This window comes from Ursus americanus, chromosome 4 (genome assembly GCF_024610735.1).
Source record: "Ursus americanus isolate L20-20 chromosome 4, mUrsAme1.1.p, whole genome shotgun sequence".
Taxonomy (NCBI): Eukaryota; Metazoa; Chordata; class Mammalia; order Carnivora; family Ursidae; genus Ursus; species Ursus americanus.
In genome coordinates, this window is record NC_142130.1 from 70,584,095 (window position 1) to 70,601,651 (window position 17,557).

General features: G+C 37.4%; 1 protein-coding gene across 9 annotated transcripts in view; it reads right to left on the reverse strand.

Moving 5' to 3' along the window:
• Positions 1 to 17,557, reverse strand: part of ROBO2 (roundabout guidance receptor 2) — a 581,558-nt gene that overhangs the window by 294,470 nt on the left and 269,531 nt on the right. The window lies entirely within an intron of this gene.

Consider the following 17,557-nt stretch of genomic DNA (forward strand, 5'->3'; position numbering starts at 1 on the left):
ACCTCACTTTGCCAGAGAACTCAACAGGACAAACTGGCAACAAACAATGATTTAAAAATACAACCATGGACTCCTACAAGTATCAAAGAATGAAAATCACTTACCTAATTGGGAAACAAAGAGCCAAGTCATTTGGAATCAATCAGCAATCATAGTTTCCAAATCCACATTAGCAAGACATGAAAGAAAAGGAAACAGAATAATTCATTAAGATATTTTCTTCAGAAAATGACTTCTACACCGTCACATTACTAATTCTATTGCCAATAAACCACCACTGTTTGGAAAACCAACTGGAGGCATTCTTTTATTGTTCTCATTACCACTTATTACAAAGAAATGATTTTAGAAAAATCTGATAAAAACCTGTATAGTACTTGTATAGCTAGTATGAATTGAACAATCTTACCACTTATGATAGCAAGCACCATAGCACAGTTTTGAAAATGACTTGAATGAAATCTTTATCTGAATATCAGCAGGCAAAGGGCCGAGTTGGAATTTATACAATGAGAAGGAAATTGAACAATTCAGATATGTTTATGGAAAGCTTGCAACTTGGGGCATCTCATTTGCCATCAAATAAAGCTGTTACTTGTGATGTGCAGCAACAATAAAAAGTAGCTGTCTGGTATAAAAATTTTGCCAACAGGGCAAATTCAGGCAAATAAGCAGTTTTCAAATAAATGCATTGGAGAGGAAAGAAAAAAATAAACCCATAAAATGTTTGCATGATGTTTGCTAGCCTCTTCAACTCTTTCTTTAATATATATTATGATGCCTAAAGCCAGCAATTCATGAGTAGGTCATCATTCCCCATAACTTTTCATTTTATGTAAAGGCTATAATAATAATGTTTTCCTACTGCAGACCTAAAAATGACATAGATTTTAAAAGATCGCCCAAACATACAGGAAAACTGAGAAGCAGCTCTTCTTTCTTTTCGATGGATTGCTTTAATGCGATACTGACCAAGATCATTTCTTGCATTTTGAGGCTCTGATGTTATCTATTGATGTAGGTTTCACTAAGATTTCCTATGCAGAGCATCAACATTTACAAAGTTACATTTCTGAGAGGGTTGAGATTCAAGTAATTAAAACACGGTTTCCACATGAGAAAGACAATGAAACATATTGGAAATTTCAATCTCATCACACTTTCTTTCATTATCTGGCCATTTCAACATCTTTTTGGTTGAGATTATCCGTGTAGCCAAATTGTCTGGCTTTTGGACTCCTGATCAAAATCTCTTCGCTCATTTAGTCACGGTCAACATTTACTAGGTTAACTGCAGGTACCTTCTAACCATAATCTAGTCCTGGATACCCCTACTTTAACCACATCCTTTTTTTACAGTATGATTATTAAAAGGTATGAAGTTTTTTTGTGTGTTTATTTATCATTTGCCCTAAAGATAAGAAAAGCTATCTCTGTGTCTCCATCCTCCCCCACAGGAAAAAGTAAATACTTTATAAATGATTAAGTAACCAAGCAATGATTAAATATATTATAAATGATTAAGTAACCTGGTATTCTTTCTATCAAGATACTCCCGCAATCTGGAAAATTAAATAAGCACTTTGGTACTGAGGACTTGCCCAAGAGCTGTTTCTATTATTAGATAGGCCATTCCAAAACAAATCAGTTACTTAAATATAGTAGCTTTATTATCCCAGCCTCACTTAAAATATGGAATCCAAAAATCATTTAAACAACTTAATGGAAATGCAACAGTTCAGGAAAAACCTGGTATTGCTTTGCTAATCTCAAACACCAAATCCTGGCAATTTTCTTGAACTATGACCAAATATATTAAGATATGTTTAAAATACTGAATACTCATCTTTGCAGATACTTAGTATTTGAAACATGTTTAAACCAATGCTTAAGTTTAATAGTTAAATTCTGTGGTTCCTTAAAGATCATCATCTGTTTTTTTTCCCTTTTCATGTTACAAAGATTAATAAATTCTTTAAAAATAATCACCACAACACTGCCTCGTTGCTCTGTATCAACTATGTTCATGTGTTTGCATTCTGCGTTTTCTCTTTAAGACTTATTTATCTGAAAAACATGAGCTTAGTCTTCTTGATGTTCATCTGCTCCTTTTTCAACCACTCTAGTGAGGTCATGATGATCCTGTCTGAGATCTCATGAACAATTCCAGAACAACCAGATGTGGGGGGCTGACCAAAACAAGGGAGGAGCAGATGGTATCTAAAAAACAAAGTGCATTTCCATAAAATTTCCCAAATAACAAGAACTAGTAGAAACCCAACGTGGAAACTCTGAAGTTAAATATTTCTTCCAAACAAAGATTTTTCTTAATTCCCCTGATCAAAATAAAATATGGGCTCTAGCTTGTTTACACATTAAAAATAGGTCTGTGGTCCCTTTTCTCTGATGCTTGTTTTCTAAAACTCAGCTTTAGAATTGGAGATAACTGCATTTTCTTTGTCTACCCAAGCATATTATTACTGACCATAGTTATTTATTGGAAATTTGAAAGTTCAAGGACACTGGGATTAAACTTCCACCAATACTTACAGATTTATTATTTCGTAAAACTGATTATATTGGTTTGTGGAGGCAAGTTTGAGGATTTTCTCGCAAGGAAATGGAAACTTAATTAACAAAATTATTTGGATAAACACCTCATACTGCTTATGCATACATTTAAAAGGCTCTACCATTTCATACTAGAAAGTAATACAAAGACTTTTGTCTTCCCCTAAGTTTTGCAACATGTTCCTAAAAGAAATGAATTCAGCACCAAGATTGGTAAATGCTTGCGTGAGCCAGAATCAATCTACTTTGTAATGGTCTTACTTAATGTTTTGCGTGGACCTAAAGTAATAGCTTATTTGGACGGGATATACAATGCACAAGTTAATCATTAGATTAAAATAAAGTAACAACTCAAGAAACGTAATCAATACATATAAGGTATTTTGTTGTTATAGTATTGTTTTTACTGAAGTACAGTTGACATACAATATTACATGTGTACAACACTCAACAGTTTTATATTTTATGTTATATATTATAGTATCCTTTTAAAGGATTTATTCTCAGAGATACTCTAAATATATTTATTTATTTTTAAAGTAATCTCTATATCCAATGTGGGGCTCGAACTCCTGACTCCAAGATCAAGAATTGCAAGTTCTTCCAACTAAGCCAGCCAGGCAGCCCATATGATAGTATTTTTTTAAAGTCCTTTTTAAAAAGTACTATGAACTTGGGGTGCCTGGGTGGCACAGCGGTTAAGCGTCTGCCTTCGGCTCAGGGTGTGATCCCGGCGTTATGGGATCGAGCCCCACATCAGGCTCCTCTGCTGGGAGCCTGCTTCTTCCTCTCCCACTCCCCCGTGCTTGTGTTCCCTCTCTCGCTGGCTGTCTCTATCTCTGTCAAATAAATAAATAAAATCTTTAAAAAAAGAAAAAAAAAAGTACTATGAACTCAACTTAAGCTGAGGTAATGTAGTATGTTTCAACATAAAAATGAATTTTGCGGTTCAAACACAAACTTTTGAACATGAGTAGCCTTTATAAAAAAAAAACTAATTTCCTTTTTGGTCATAAGCATGAACAGAATTGGCTGCCTCATGCTTAGCCTAATATTTTGTGGGCTAATCTTGGAAAAGAGGTGTCGTATTTCTCAGAGCAAAGTTTTCCTTCCAAGGAAGAAAGTAATGTATATCTAATAATTGTGCCCGCCGTATAGATGGAAAAGCAAACTGCTCAGGTTTGAAAGAAAAAAGAGAGACATTTTAAGGCTCCAAATTTATCTCTGTGGCAATGCCTCCCTAGACATAGTAGTTGACATTCTAATAGCTAGAAATTGGTGTTGCTCCTTCTGAAAGTGAACGATTGCTTCCGGATGTAAAATCAGCACTTGAAATTGTACTATACAAACATATGACGAAACGTCATCTCTTGGGGACCATCTCTCCTCCTTTCCTTTTTTCAAGAACCTGTATTTCCAAGCATTTGTTGGACAAAGATATCACCTCTTCCTGGAGACATGCTAAACTTAGCAAAACAAAAGTGGAACTTGTCTCTCCCTTTTCCCTCACAAATATTTGCCACATCCTTTATTTTTGACCTTGGTCAAAGGCTTCACCCATTGATTCAGTTTCACAAAAGAGAAAGCATGCTTTTATTCACACACGGCTCAGGGAGGCAAGGTGAGCAAGCTTTCCCTGCTTTTGCTCTCCAAGGCTGTGGAGAAATGCCCCATTCCTTCTATCAGCTACTTTCTGTAGAAGGAGCTCATTAGTTTCCTGCTGGACTACTGCTACATTTTCTGTTTCACACACCAACAGACTCCCCCACCCCCAATCCTCGTCTATCCACGCCACCGCTGCTAGAATTATCCTTACATTAAAAGCAAAAGAAAAAGATGAGAAGGAGAAGGGAAAAGAAGAAAAAAAAAAGAAGGAAGAAAGGCAAAAGGAAACAAGGAAGACTGGAAGAAAAAGGCAGAGATGGGGAGATACAGAGAATAAAACCTGACAAACAAGTCCCTCGGGACCTCCTGTTGCCCACAGGACAAAACCTAGAGCTTTTTACCTTAACCAAAGAGGTCCTCTGCCCTCTGCCTTCAGCCTATTTAGTCACCTCCCATAATGCCACAGTCTGCACACTGTGCTCCTGACACAGTAGCTCTCTGTTCACCTACAGAGCCCAACAGGACCTTTCAAAAAAACTGCATTTGTGCAAGTAGGACCCCTCTGTCTTACCTTCTCTCTCTCTCTTTTTTTTTTTTTTCCCACCAGGCATATTCCTTCTCATTTGTTAACCCGTCTCAAACGCCATTACTCTGAGGCCCTTCTTTTCTTTACCAAGAAGTCACTGGAACCCTCATGCTTTATATTCTACCCTATCCTTAATAGGCTATTAACAGAGCTTCTCTTTTGTGATTCCACAGTACCTTGCACAATGATCACAATTCCACGTGTGTAGTTTATGAGGTTGTTTTTCCCATCAAATCATGAATGCTCAGTAAGTGAATATTAGTACTTACAATGTGGCACTGTCTCTCTTTGCTGATCTCTCCCCTATTAGAGTGCCAGCATTTTTTTTTTCAAGTCTCAGCACTTTAAAGCCAAAGTTGCCTTATCTAGCACACACATTGGCTCAGCTGCCATTCAGTAAGGGATTGTGTTTTGTTTCTTCTTTCTTCTTGATGTCTACTCTAAGTCAGAGAATGACCTAGCACTTAGTATACTTTATATCCAAGAATCCTTCAGTAATTATGACCACTAGGAGCATGAGTAGACCCAACTAGGTGGCAGGTGAGTTATGAGTGGGTTTGGGATGTGTGGTAAAGAAGTTGATCTAGATGACTGATTAGAAGTAGAAAATCTTTATATCCCAATGTAAAACTAAATACCATCATGTTCGTTTTGTAATTAAGTTAAAGAGCTTAGACACAGAGATAAAAGATCTAGGGACAGGGGTGGCTATCAGTTAAGCGTCTGTCTTTGGCTCAGGTCATGACCCCAGGGTCCTGGAACCGGGCCCCACATCAGGCTCCCTGTTCAGCAGAGAGCCTGCTTCTCCCTCTCCCTCTGCCTGCCACTCCTCCTGCTTGTGCTCGCTTTCTCTCTTTCTCCCCATTAAATAAATAAAATCTTTAAAAAGAGAGAGAGAGAAAGAGATAGAGATGAAAGAACAGACTTTTTGGCCTCTATCTTTATGATTTTTCCAGGTGTAAAGTATGATCAACTATCGGCTACATTCAAAAGCATAAGAAAATTCATATTAGTCATATGTGTACTTAAACAACCTTTGGAGAGAAGACTGGCTCTTCAAGTTTTAACTCCTTTTTGTTTGTGTGATCTGTGTCTTTGTGAAGGTCCATCTTTCTTGCCTATTGCCATAGACTTGAAAATGTCAAATGTAATGAAACAGATAACCTTACAAAATAGATACGTGCCTTGCTCATACTATCCTATAGGGAATTCTCTTATGGGCTCTGTAGAGTTTTGAGGACCTCCAAGTAAACTTGACTTACAGGGCTTAATAATTACCACCTTTTCTGCAGGTCTGTGTCTCACTAGGGCATACACCATCAAAAAACAATTCCTGAAAAATAGCTTGTGTCAATTTTTTCCCGCCAGGCTTAAAAGCATCTGTCACTCCTCTGAGCACAACCAAAGAGCTATTGCCTCTTCTTCTGCCAGGAAGCCTGTTATATTGTAAGGAATATCAGAGAGCTTGAGAAGTGCCTGTGTGTGTTGGGGAATGAGGAAGGGGAGGTGGGAGAGAAGTGTATATGTGATGTATGAATGAATGAAGCAGTTAATGCTTCCTCTTATCCTGGGCCTGGCCCACCCTCCCCCCAAAAAAGAAAAGAAATCCCTCTTCAAGCCTGAAAAACTATAGCAGACATTTAATAGATTGGATTGTATGAAGAAAGAAAATTAGTGCCCGAAGCTAAGAGCAAGCAATCTGGGACAGGTCCACCGAAGATGTCACTGGAGATGATGTTAAGCTTCATACCGGTCAACAGTGCCCACGGCAGCATTACGCAGCTCGGGGTTTCTTTGGCCTCTTCTCACTTTTCTTTTCTGCCTCTGTCCTCCCAAGATCTTGAGTCATACTTCTTTCAACCCTTGATCTCACTGTTCTTTTTTTTCTCTTTGGCTGCCTGCCGAATCTAAGAATAACTGAAAGTTCTGAAATTATCACTTCCTACCTACCAATTAAAACTTTCATTCTTTTAGGGTAGCTGACTTCAGCTATGCATTTGGAGAAAAGTACCTATAATTTTTATCAAGACAATTCACTTTAAGGTATAGGTGTGGGCAGGAGAACGGATCTTAAATTCTGCCTTTAAAAAAAAAAAAAAGGAGTGGGGTGCCTCGGTGGCTCAGTTGGTTAAGCGTTTGGTTCTGGCTTAGGTCATGATCTCAGGGTCCTGGGATCCGGGCAATCCGGGCAGCATCTGGCCCCCTGCTCAGCAAGGTGTCTGCTTGTCCCTCTCCCTCTGCCCCTCTCCTGGCTCGTGCTCACTCTGTCTCTGTCTCAGATTAAAATAAAATAAAATAAAATAAAATCTGAAAAAAGGAAAAAAAAGAAAAAATTTTTAAAAAGGGAGAACTTACTAAATCTGCATGAATTTATGGTTGAGTGTTTGGGAAAGGCATTCTAATCAGAGGCTTGCTGGCTCCCCTTGCCTATGATGGATTAATACTCTTTTCAAGCACATTTTAGAAGAAAGTGTCCCCAAAGAATGCACTCTGAAATGTGTCCACCTCACACCAAACTACGCATCATTACGTGAAAAAAAACAATGTGATGATTTTCATTGTTGAAGCAAGGAAAGTGCTACACAAGTCGGTCTTTGTTTTACACACCATATTTGACAGCAGATGGTTATAACAACCTAGTCTACCAACATTTGTAAAAAATCGAGGCATATGTGATGGTGAGTTTTGAACACATGAGATAAAACTCATTGCCAGGTTTGTTTTCAAGAGCCGTGTGGGCAATGGTTTGTCACTATTTATTCCAATAACAAATCTACTTCCCTTCACAAGCCGAGGTACTAGTTTATGACAAAAATACGGGCATAGATTTTTGTTCATGGAGATCATTTCACTTAAAAGCTTTGATACTTGCATTCTGTTCATAATAATCAATCCAATCACACTAAAATCTAGGATTCTTTATGTTTTCAACTGTATAGAAGCAGACAACTTCCCTTCTAAGAGTAAAATTAGAAATAGAGTAGAAGAAGTGGCCGAGGAAATTTAGGAAGAGCCAGGTTTAATTAAGGTGTTTCAGACACCATCTTTAGAAGGCATGATTGAATCAACAAATCTAAAGCTGCAACCTCTTCACAGTTAATAAAATGCCTAATGCTGGAATATAACCAAGCCTCAACTGAATCCATTATAATAAACTGGCTTAAACTAGCAGAACTGTAATCATGTGCATTGTACCCTGTCAAGTAATTCTTTTTCGGGAAAGAAAGGAGTCTGCACAGAGTATAGAAAAGAGGAACCTCAGAGCAAGAATTTAGATTTAATTCAACACCAGCTAGAAATGGGGAGGAGCAAATCATCAGACACATTTCCTGATTAAAGCAAGGAACTTGTCCATGGCCTGGGTGAAATTTGCATTAAAACTCACCATCTCCCTCTGTTTTAATCTAGTGTTCAACAAGCATCTTTCTGATGATGAAACTGTACTAACACTAATATTAATAATAGCCCTTAATACTGATTATTAATTTTGTGCCACACACGAGAGCTAAGGTATTTACAATGTAAATACCTTTAGATTTGTTGATTTAATCATGAATTGTTTCTTTTCATCATTATGATAATCTAAGAAGATATGAATAGAAACTGCTCATTTTATAGTAAAGGCCTAGTGACGGTACGTTAACTAGGTCAAGGATACATAGTAAGAAATTGATGGGGTCAGGATTCAAGGCTACAGAGTTCAATTCCAGAACTTTAAACCACACATTCCATTAACAGCACCTCTGAAAAAGCCATCCACTAAGTTGAGGACCAGCCTAGATGACGAAGCCTCTGTGCTAACCACACAGACTTACTGGCTCATCTTCCACCATATCCTTTGGGTCATTGTCCTTATAATTTTGACAAGGACAGGTGATCACAAAAATTTCAGATGGAAACAAAGGCAAAGGCAAATACACCACCTGGTTTCTTTTCTCATTTTAAAAGTATCCAGCAATACAGGTGAATACACATCATGCCTATGAATATTAAATAAAGGGTTTTATTCAACACCACAGTTGTTATCTGAATAACAGTGTTAATTTAATTTCTATGGTAGGGATACCTCAAGCAATTTCAGAGGATTTAAATAGAACAAAGAATATCGACGGTTATACCAATATCATATCTAATCGGAAAGGTAGCCAGCTCAAGCTTGTGAAAAAAGTGGCAGTAACTTTTAAACTCAGCTAGTGAAATTGGGATTCTTTGAATCTCAGAAAACCTGGATATCAGATTTGCAATAGTGTTTTTTTTTCTTTGCCTTAAATATTTGAATTTAGCTGCTAAAAGGGATTTTTTTATTGCTATCAAGTAGAAATTTGATTACTGATAAAATTTGATACAATGCTCGGGGGCATATAAGGCACATCTAAGAAAATACCCAGCTTTATTGTTTTTCAGACTACCCAACTGCAATGCAAGTGTCCTCGAAATGTCATCAACAATAAACTGCGAAAGGCTTCACAGCTCCTCATTAAACAGTCTCCCTAAGGCACTAGGCTGTAAACAGAAATTGCCTTGTTCCTAAGATGGAGCTTATGAATCCAGACATAGACACTGGCACTTTCACTACACACGAAAGTTTATATTTTGAATCTTATTTATGTAGCAATCAGTGCAGAGCACATAGAAGCAAAAAATCACTCTGATAATCATCATAGTAATGGGCCTAATGCATTTCTGTCATATCCCAAACATTTGGGCACATTTTGAAATCTAGATCCGAGAATGTGTATTCCTGATGCCCTGCGGCTCTCTTGTGTCGGTCAGTTCAACAGTACCCTCTCCGATGACAGAAGACACATCTAACTTTTTCACGCTGAGTGACAAAAATCTGCATCAGATAGCATATGATACCTGATTTACCTTTTCTTTAAAAATGCAAGTCCAGCAAATATTGAGGAACAATGTCACATGGCTAACTTATTTCATGTTGGAATTTAGAATCATTAACACTAAAAAAAAAGCACTACTGCTTTATCAAATAAACAAAGAATATTAATGCTCCGTAAATACACGTTTTTACAACCTTTCATCAGATCAAAGTTGAAATTTCTTTGGTTGCCCTTCAAGGCCTTTATGACCACCCACCGAACTTCTCATTCTTCAGTCTTGTGCCTGAGACCTGTACTTCAACGTGATCTTCTAATAACCTCCTCCACACACTCCATGAATGTCTACCCCTATTCGTTTATCTAAATGTGCTTCTTTACCACAGTCCTGGTTGGGTCAAAAGTACTACTGCTCAAATATACACATGACCCTTCACGACATACTGTATAATTACTAGATATAAACCATACCCAGTTCTAGACCATTCTCTGTCACAGCATGGACACCAAATCATCAAATTAAGTGGCATCTTTTGCAATATGTCTTACATTTGGACTTTGAGGTGAAGTGGGGGGGACCAATGGTTTAACTTATATTAAGAGAGGTGTGTGTGTGTGTGTGTGTGTGTGTGTGTGAAAGTAGCAAAATTACTAAGTGGTAGAGAAGGAATTCAGTTTGAATTTGTCTCATGCTAAAGCTTATGCACGTTAGCCTAACTGAACTCCCATTATTTCTATGAATCCTTCCTTCATGCCCCTAAGCTTCAGAGTTATGAGAATTAAATAATATATATCAAGCACAGTACACATTACTATGAGCTCCCATTGCTTATGTCACTGGGCTTCCCCTCACATGATACTAAAATTAGACATAGGTTATAACCTCAACACGGTCAGTTTATATCAATGGAATTACAGGGTCTGCTTAACTCCCAAAATTGGCTGTATGAATTGGGTGAATACACATCTTTTTTAAGCCTTGTGAAAAGTATAGACCCAGCAAAAGGCACAGGGCAGTGGAGAACCAGAACAATGGTAAAATACTCTGGAGACAAGGCCAAAGAACTCACTTTCACCAGACTGAACTCTTTCTTTTGGAATTGCTTTTTACTCTACTTATGGGCAAAGGGCAGCCTGGAGGATGTTTATGTCTCATAAATGACACAGGATCACTCTTAGTGTAAAGGGAGCCTCGTAAACAAGAGTTTGTGTTGTTGCATCAGTCTGAACATAAGAATCAGTAGTATTTGTTATATTTGGCCATGTGGGCAAGAAGTGAATCTTAAATTCTTAAGCAGTAGGAGAAGAATAAAAATAGAAACAGAAGTTCCCAGAAATCCGCCTGCCTCTCGCTTCAATCAAATTTTATCCACATGTATCTGTCTAGCAAATCTTACATCTGGTATTTCACATTCCATCATTTTTCTCCTTATTAAAAGCTTCGATGCTGATTTACCTCATGCCAAATTAGCTTCATATTATTTATTTTTATCCTTAAAAGAAAGACTCCATCAGTATCAACATTAGATCATTAATTAATGTGGAAAATCTAACTGCCAAGCCCTGTTTAGGCACTAACATGTGTGTTTTAGGGAAACTCGGATCAACACATCAGAAAGCAATACCGCACAGAGAAGTTCAGTGGCTTTGACAAAAGAATGCAGGGGAAGGAAAAAATAAAGAGCCGAGTCCCAGCATTGTTCCTGAGATTACTGCCAAACTATCACAGATTTCAGCAGTTTATGAAAACAGTATTTTGTGTTTTCAAATATGCTCTTAAATTTTTCACAGGATGTATCAGACGGGATGCATTCTTGTCATTTTTGGAAAATGCGGAGAAAACAGGCCTGCCAAAGACCAAGAACAGCATGTGGGAATAACACTTCACATGCTATTTTTATGCCACTTTTTTTTTTTTTCCCAGAGTATAAAGTGTTGTGAAACATTAGCAGGGGCAACTCAGTGTTAAAAGGTTTTAAACTATATATCTATCTCTTTTATTGCATTGAAGTGCCCTGTTACATTTTTAACATATGCCATTATTATTAATGCTAGCCCATCATCATTACTGTAAATTAAACAGCAGATCAATTGCCACATAATAGCATAGCAAAGGGTATATAGAAAAATGATGAAATGCTGGCAGGTGATTCATATTTTTAAAAAGCTAGATTAAAACTTTAGTTTTGGTTAGATGCTGTCAGTCAATAAATTCGGGCTTAATAGTGTGACCTGATAGGATAGGAACATAGGATATGTTCCAGCTCATAAAAAACTGACATAGCAAACTGGTTCCATGTTTTAAAATATTGATTTGCTTCACAATGTGGCCAAACTTTATTCATAAACTCAATGGCAGCATGTGGTTAATTACTCAATTCATTGAGTCCTTATGGTAGCTTCCTATGTGTCTCATCATCACAGGTTATGGGTGTACCAGAGAGGAAAAGGCTTATGGCAATTGCAGCAGGGAGGGGAGGTGGGGGAGTAAGGGGCGTGTAGAGAGGATAGAGGGAGAAGCAGAATGAGGTGGGTACAACAGAACATTTCCAGTCTTTCACTGTTTGCTATAGCATGTAAATGTAGCTACTAAACATAATTTCAGAAATATTGCCCCATGTGCTGCCACGATCCAGAAATATGCTGTCAGACTTCGACAAGTGGGGTCCCTGCCTGTGCCTCCCTCTTCTCTTCCCCATACATGGTTCCTGTTCTCAAGGGTATGGTCTCAATCTGCAAAATGAGGTTGCAATGATGGACAAGGGATAAGGGATAAGGAAATAAGAAAACCTCAATCTATAAATTATCCTCAACATAGTTCTCTGTGTTTCTCCGAGGTCCCGCTCACCACTCCCAGAAGATACAGACCTGCCTGTGTCTCTGCTCCTAGGAATGATACACTGCATGAGACGACTGAGGGTATTCCCAAGGAAGCAAAGGTATTTTCCCCTCCAATACTGGATCTACAGCATAGGTTAGGAGTATTCTTATAGAACTATTATTATACAAAGAGGTTAGACTTTGATAGTACTAGTTATAAGTATATTCAGCTACATTATAGGTTAAATAGGCTTTGGAGGGCTGTTCAGAAAACCCAATTCTTATAGGAAACCCATTCTTACAGAATAATATATATATTTTAAAGATTTTATTTATTTATTTCAGAGAGACAGTGAGAGAGAGCATGAACTGGGGGAGGAGCAGAGGGAGAGAGTGAAGCAGACTCCCCGCTGAGCAGGGAGCCCGCTGCAGGGCTGGATCCCAGGACCTCTGGGGGATCATGACCTGGGCTGAAGGCAGACACTTAACCGACTGAGCCACCCAGGCACCCCCTACAGAACAATATTTTTATGGTAAATGACATCCCAAGTTCCAAGTTGTCTATGACTTACCCATGGACTTTTAAAATATGTTTCAATTATAAACTGGAAACAGTCTACACTCTGTTCCTTTATGATATGAAGTACTTTTCACCACATCGGTTAAAGCAAAAGGCTGATTGTCGGTTCTTGGAACAGAGGATGAGTAAGCCAGTTTTCAAAGCAGAATTTCCATGGAGGAGGAATTCGAATAAAACCCAACAAGGAGGAAAAACAGCAAATGAGGGGTACCTCTCGCACCACCGGGGATACTTTGCAGGAATTAGCTTGTGTTGTGTTAATTCTTATCCCTGAAGAAGCCCGGCTAAGCTATTTGAAGCTGCTTTCTCAGAGGGATTATCTCCTTCAATCTGTTTTAATCACAACTAAATGCTTTCAATTGCTATATGCTGAGCTAGAATTAGAGAATCAGAATTCCGCTAGATCTCTGTGATTTGGCTGAAAAAAAAGAAACACACACACTCACACACACATACATATAAATGCATTCTCCAAATTAAATTGTCATCTTCCATTGTTCAGGTTAATCAGGAAACATAAAAAGGTTGTATTTTTAAACAACACAAAACAACATCCATGCATATGCAAAAACCTTATACATGAAAAGGCTTTAGAGTTTAGAGATGATTTTAAGAAATGGTCAAATATATTCTTTAGAAAATGGCTGTATTTGCAAATGATCACTATGGTTAAAAATAAATAATCTGAAAAACAGAATGGCAAGCTGAGCTACAATTTATAGATTAGATATTATTTCTTGCTTACGTTGCCCATTACTGAGATTTTCTGTATTAACAACAAAAGTCCTCACACATTTATTTACTACTCTACCAATTTTTCATGTTCTCAAAGAATGTGTTAATCTATGTGCTGTGATGAGTTCCATTTATGATTAGAATCATCCCATCAGATACAAGCTTGCTCCAGGAAGGCTTTGAGGATGATCAAAATCCTAACTTTCAGTGAATATTTTTCAGACAGCACAAATGTTAATTGCTATTTTCCTTGGATGAAATGAACAATTATTTTCTTGCACTAAAACTAAAAAACTAAAAATAAATAAATTGAGGCTCAGTGAAAGAATTCTATCAACCTAGAATTTTCGATTCCATGAGAGAAGCAATATAACTCAATGAAAGCATGGACCCTGGAACTAGATTGTTTGCATTTAAATCCTGGTTCTAACTGCCTTCAAGGAGTGTAATCTGTCCTGTCAGATGAAGATCAAAATACTACTATTTATCTTGTAAGATTGTTGCGAGGATTACATGAGCATGCAGCTTAATAAGTGCCACCACAAACAGCCCCACAGATGGTTACAATTCATCTTTATCTGAACCGAATTGAAAACAAAGGATTACGTTACAATAAGCCAGGTGAATTTTTATTCTCAATTATCGACACCCCCAATTCCAAGACTTTGATGGCTACTTTATGGACATCGATAGGTTCACATTTTGCCCAAGATGTAGAGCTATCAAATGATTTTATGCTGACATCAGTTGCCTCTTGACACCTCTAAGATATGAAATAACAAGCAGTCAACATCAGTGCTCTTAAATCAAGCCCAAGGGCCCCCATGGCAGCAGACAGTGTCAGCTTGTTACTGCTAAGGAAATGTCAGTCCAGTCAAAGTGTGGTGTGGTTGTCAAATTCCTGGTTGGGTCTGCCCTGGTATAACTACCATCCTATAAGGTAACATTCATAAAGATGCCGTAATGTTGCTAAAAACCCCGAAGCAGAATAGCCAAGGTGGCTCTAGGAGTTCAAGTAAGTTGTTTGACTTCTTCCATCACTGAAACTCCTCCCTCTGCTAGACAGGTTCATTTTCTCTGTTAGGCCCAAGATTTAGGATCAGAGAGCATATTTTCACCCTGCAAACGTTACAAGAATTTGTATAGATTCAGACATCAGTACACACGTGATTACTAACTCTAGTTTGTGATGCTTATGAACCACTTATTTACTTCTTAAATGCTACAGCTTTCAGAATTACTTATGTCTGCCCCCTTATATCATAACTACACTTTAATTTCCTTCCACTTGGCACTGACCCTGATACCCTGCTCTTATCCATTTTCACCCACAGCATCTTTGCAATGGCAAGTATCGTTTACCTCTATGGTGACATATTGGTTGAATCTAAGAGTCTTATTAGAGATTTTCTCTCTTTATTTAAATTTAAGACTAGTTGCCAGTTAATACATATGCTCATTTAAAAGATCCACTTTTTTTGCTATGCCTATGAAGTATGGTGAAATTTTGACTATGTTTCAACTTTCCCATCAACAAGCCAATTTCTAGGCTCTATGCCACAAAAAATAATGGAATGTGTTGGCTGTTCTCAGTCCTATTTTGCCAGTAAATATCGCTGCTCATAGATCCAGTTTTTCATTACACTTGGCGAAGACCTTTGGTAGCATTTAAGGGCTTCTATCTCATAGTGCTGTACAATGACCAATCAGAGTTCCATCTTTTGAGCCCATGCTAGGAAACTACATTCATCACCATACTGCAGTCCCTGGATCTCATACTTTGCTGACACTTACAGACAGTCCCCTGTGACTTTTATCATGAAGAGTGTGTTGGGGTTAGAACTGGGTTATAGTCTATGATCATTAATCTAAAGTCTCACCGTGGACTTTCCTGTGCAGCAAATTGCAAGTCTCCCTCACCTTCTTCATATACCAGTGTCAAAGGAAAAACTTACATCTGTGCTATAAATCAATTTGAATATATGGTAACAGAAACAAACATATGGGTTAAATTTCCTTGAAATTACACATGCTTATAAAAATTGACCTAAAAAAAGCACTTGGAAAAACATGTTTGGGATTTGATTGAACAAAAATATTTTAAAATATCTCAAGCTGTTTGGCAAATCTCAAAAATGCCAAGTGATTTCCAAGTCTACTCACAACATCCTTTGTCTAACACAGGTCTTTCAAAGCATGAAAATGTGCATGTGAGTGTGTGTGTGTGTGTATGCGTGTGCATGATTGAGGGAGACAGAGAGAGAGAATGAAACAACGGGCTTTGTAACCATCCTCAGGAGTTTCATTTATAAAAGCAAACTAAAGAATTTTCCTTAAAACAACTGTCAGTATTGCAAATATTTATCAGGTACAAGTTCAGCTTTACACACAAGCAGATTCCAAAGGTAGGTACTTGATGTGATTAAGTAATGCCAAAATTATTTGACATGAATTTTCTTAATCAAATGGCACATTTTGTTCAGGAAAAAAAAACTATTCCTTTCAGTTAATTGGAGGTGAAGGCACAGGTTAAAATGCAAATGTGTTACTCTATTAGCATGGAGTAGCTCCTCAGATCACATACTTGATCTCATCATCTACTTTATATTAGGGGCTTGAGATAACAGCTGTAAGAGACAATTAAGTCTCAACTCAGGAAAGCAGATGAGAAAAGTCAAGAGCATGAGAGCATCTCCAAGGAAGGGTTAATATGATAGTCCTGGGCAGCTGGAGATCTTTGGGTAGTGAAAGTGAGGATAAGCATGGGTGGTGTCTAGTATAGAGAATGTATTTGAGGACATGGGTAATAAAACTTTATTGATGCAAGTAATTATGCCTATTTTTCATACCTGTAATTATTATATACATATATGTGTATATATACACACACATTATATATACTTCATATATATATAATGTAGATATATACATACTATATACAACATACATAGGTATAGTTGGCAGGTATAAGGGTACTATACATATATATATGTATGTGTGTATATATATATAGAGAGAGAGAGAAAGAGAGAGGCTCATAATGAAAATCTGAGAGACTGTAATATTCCAGCTTGAAAATATCTATAGAATATGCATACAATATAGCCAATTGAATCAATTAACGATATTATCTAAATAGGTGTTCATATATCTCCTGACATCACCATTTCTTTACTATGGTTGCCTAGCCCTTGGTCATCTACTTGCTAAATTTGCTTCTAATCTTATCTTCAGAGTTTTATGTTCCTTCACATCAATGTGCAAACTTGCCATTAAAAGCTTTATTGAGCAGTATGTTAAGTAAACAATACTTGCAATTAGAACTGATAACTTCCAGTTGACTTCAGAATAAAACCAAAGCTTTGATTGTGCTAACACTCTCATCACCATGACCTCCGTGGAGGCAAATTTTCTCAGCAATACTTCAAATCTGAGTACCCCCTCATTCTATGTCTCCTTTAAGTCATAGAGTAGAGTGAGAAATGGAACTCCTTCCAAAAAACACTAGGTTAAGAAATCAAACTAAACACAAAAATGTCATTTTACCAAAAATGTCAATTATAGAATGAATCTATAATTTTGTAAGATTATTCATATTCATGTGTGTGTATCACCGAGGGGCCAAAAAAACCTCTTCTCCCATTTGATAATTTATCATGCTATGAAACCTTTGTTTTAGGAAAATTACAAAGGCAAGTACTCCATTCAGCTCTGCCCAGATTAGTCCTCTATACTTGAAGCTGCATTCTCCTTGATTGCTCACAACCGTTCCCTGAAACTCTTTCTGCTTTGGTAACACCTGTGCACCATGCCCAATCTCTTGAT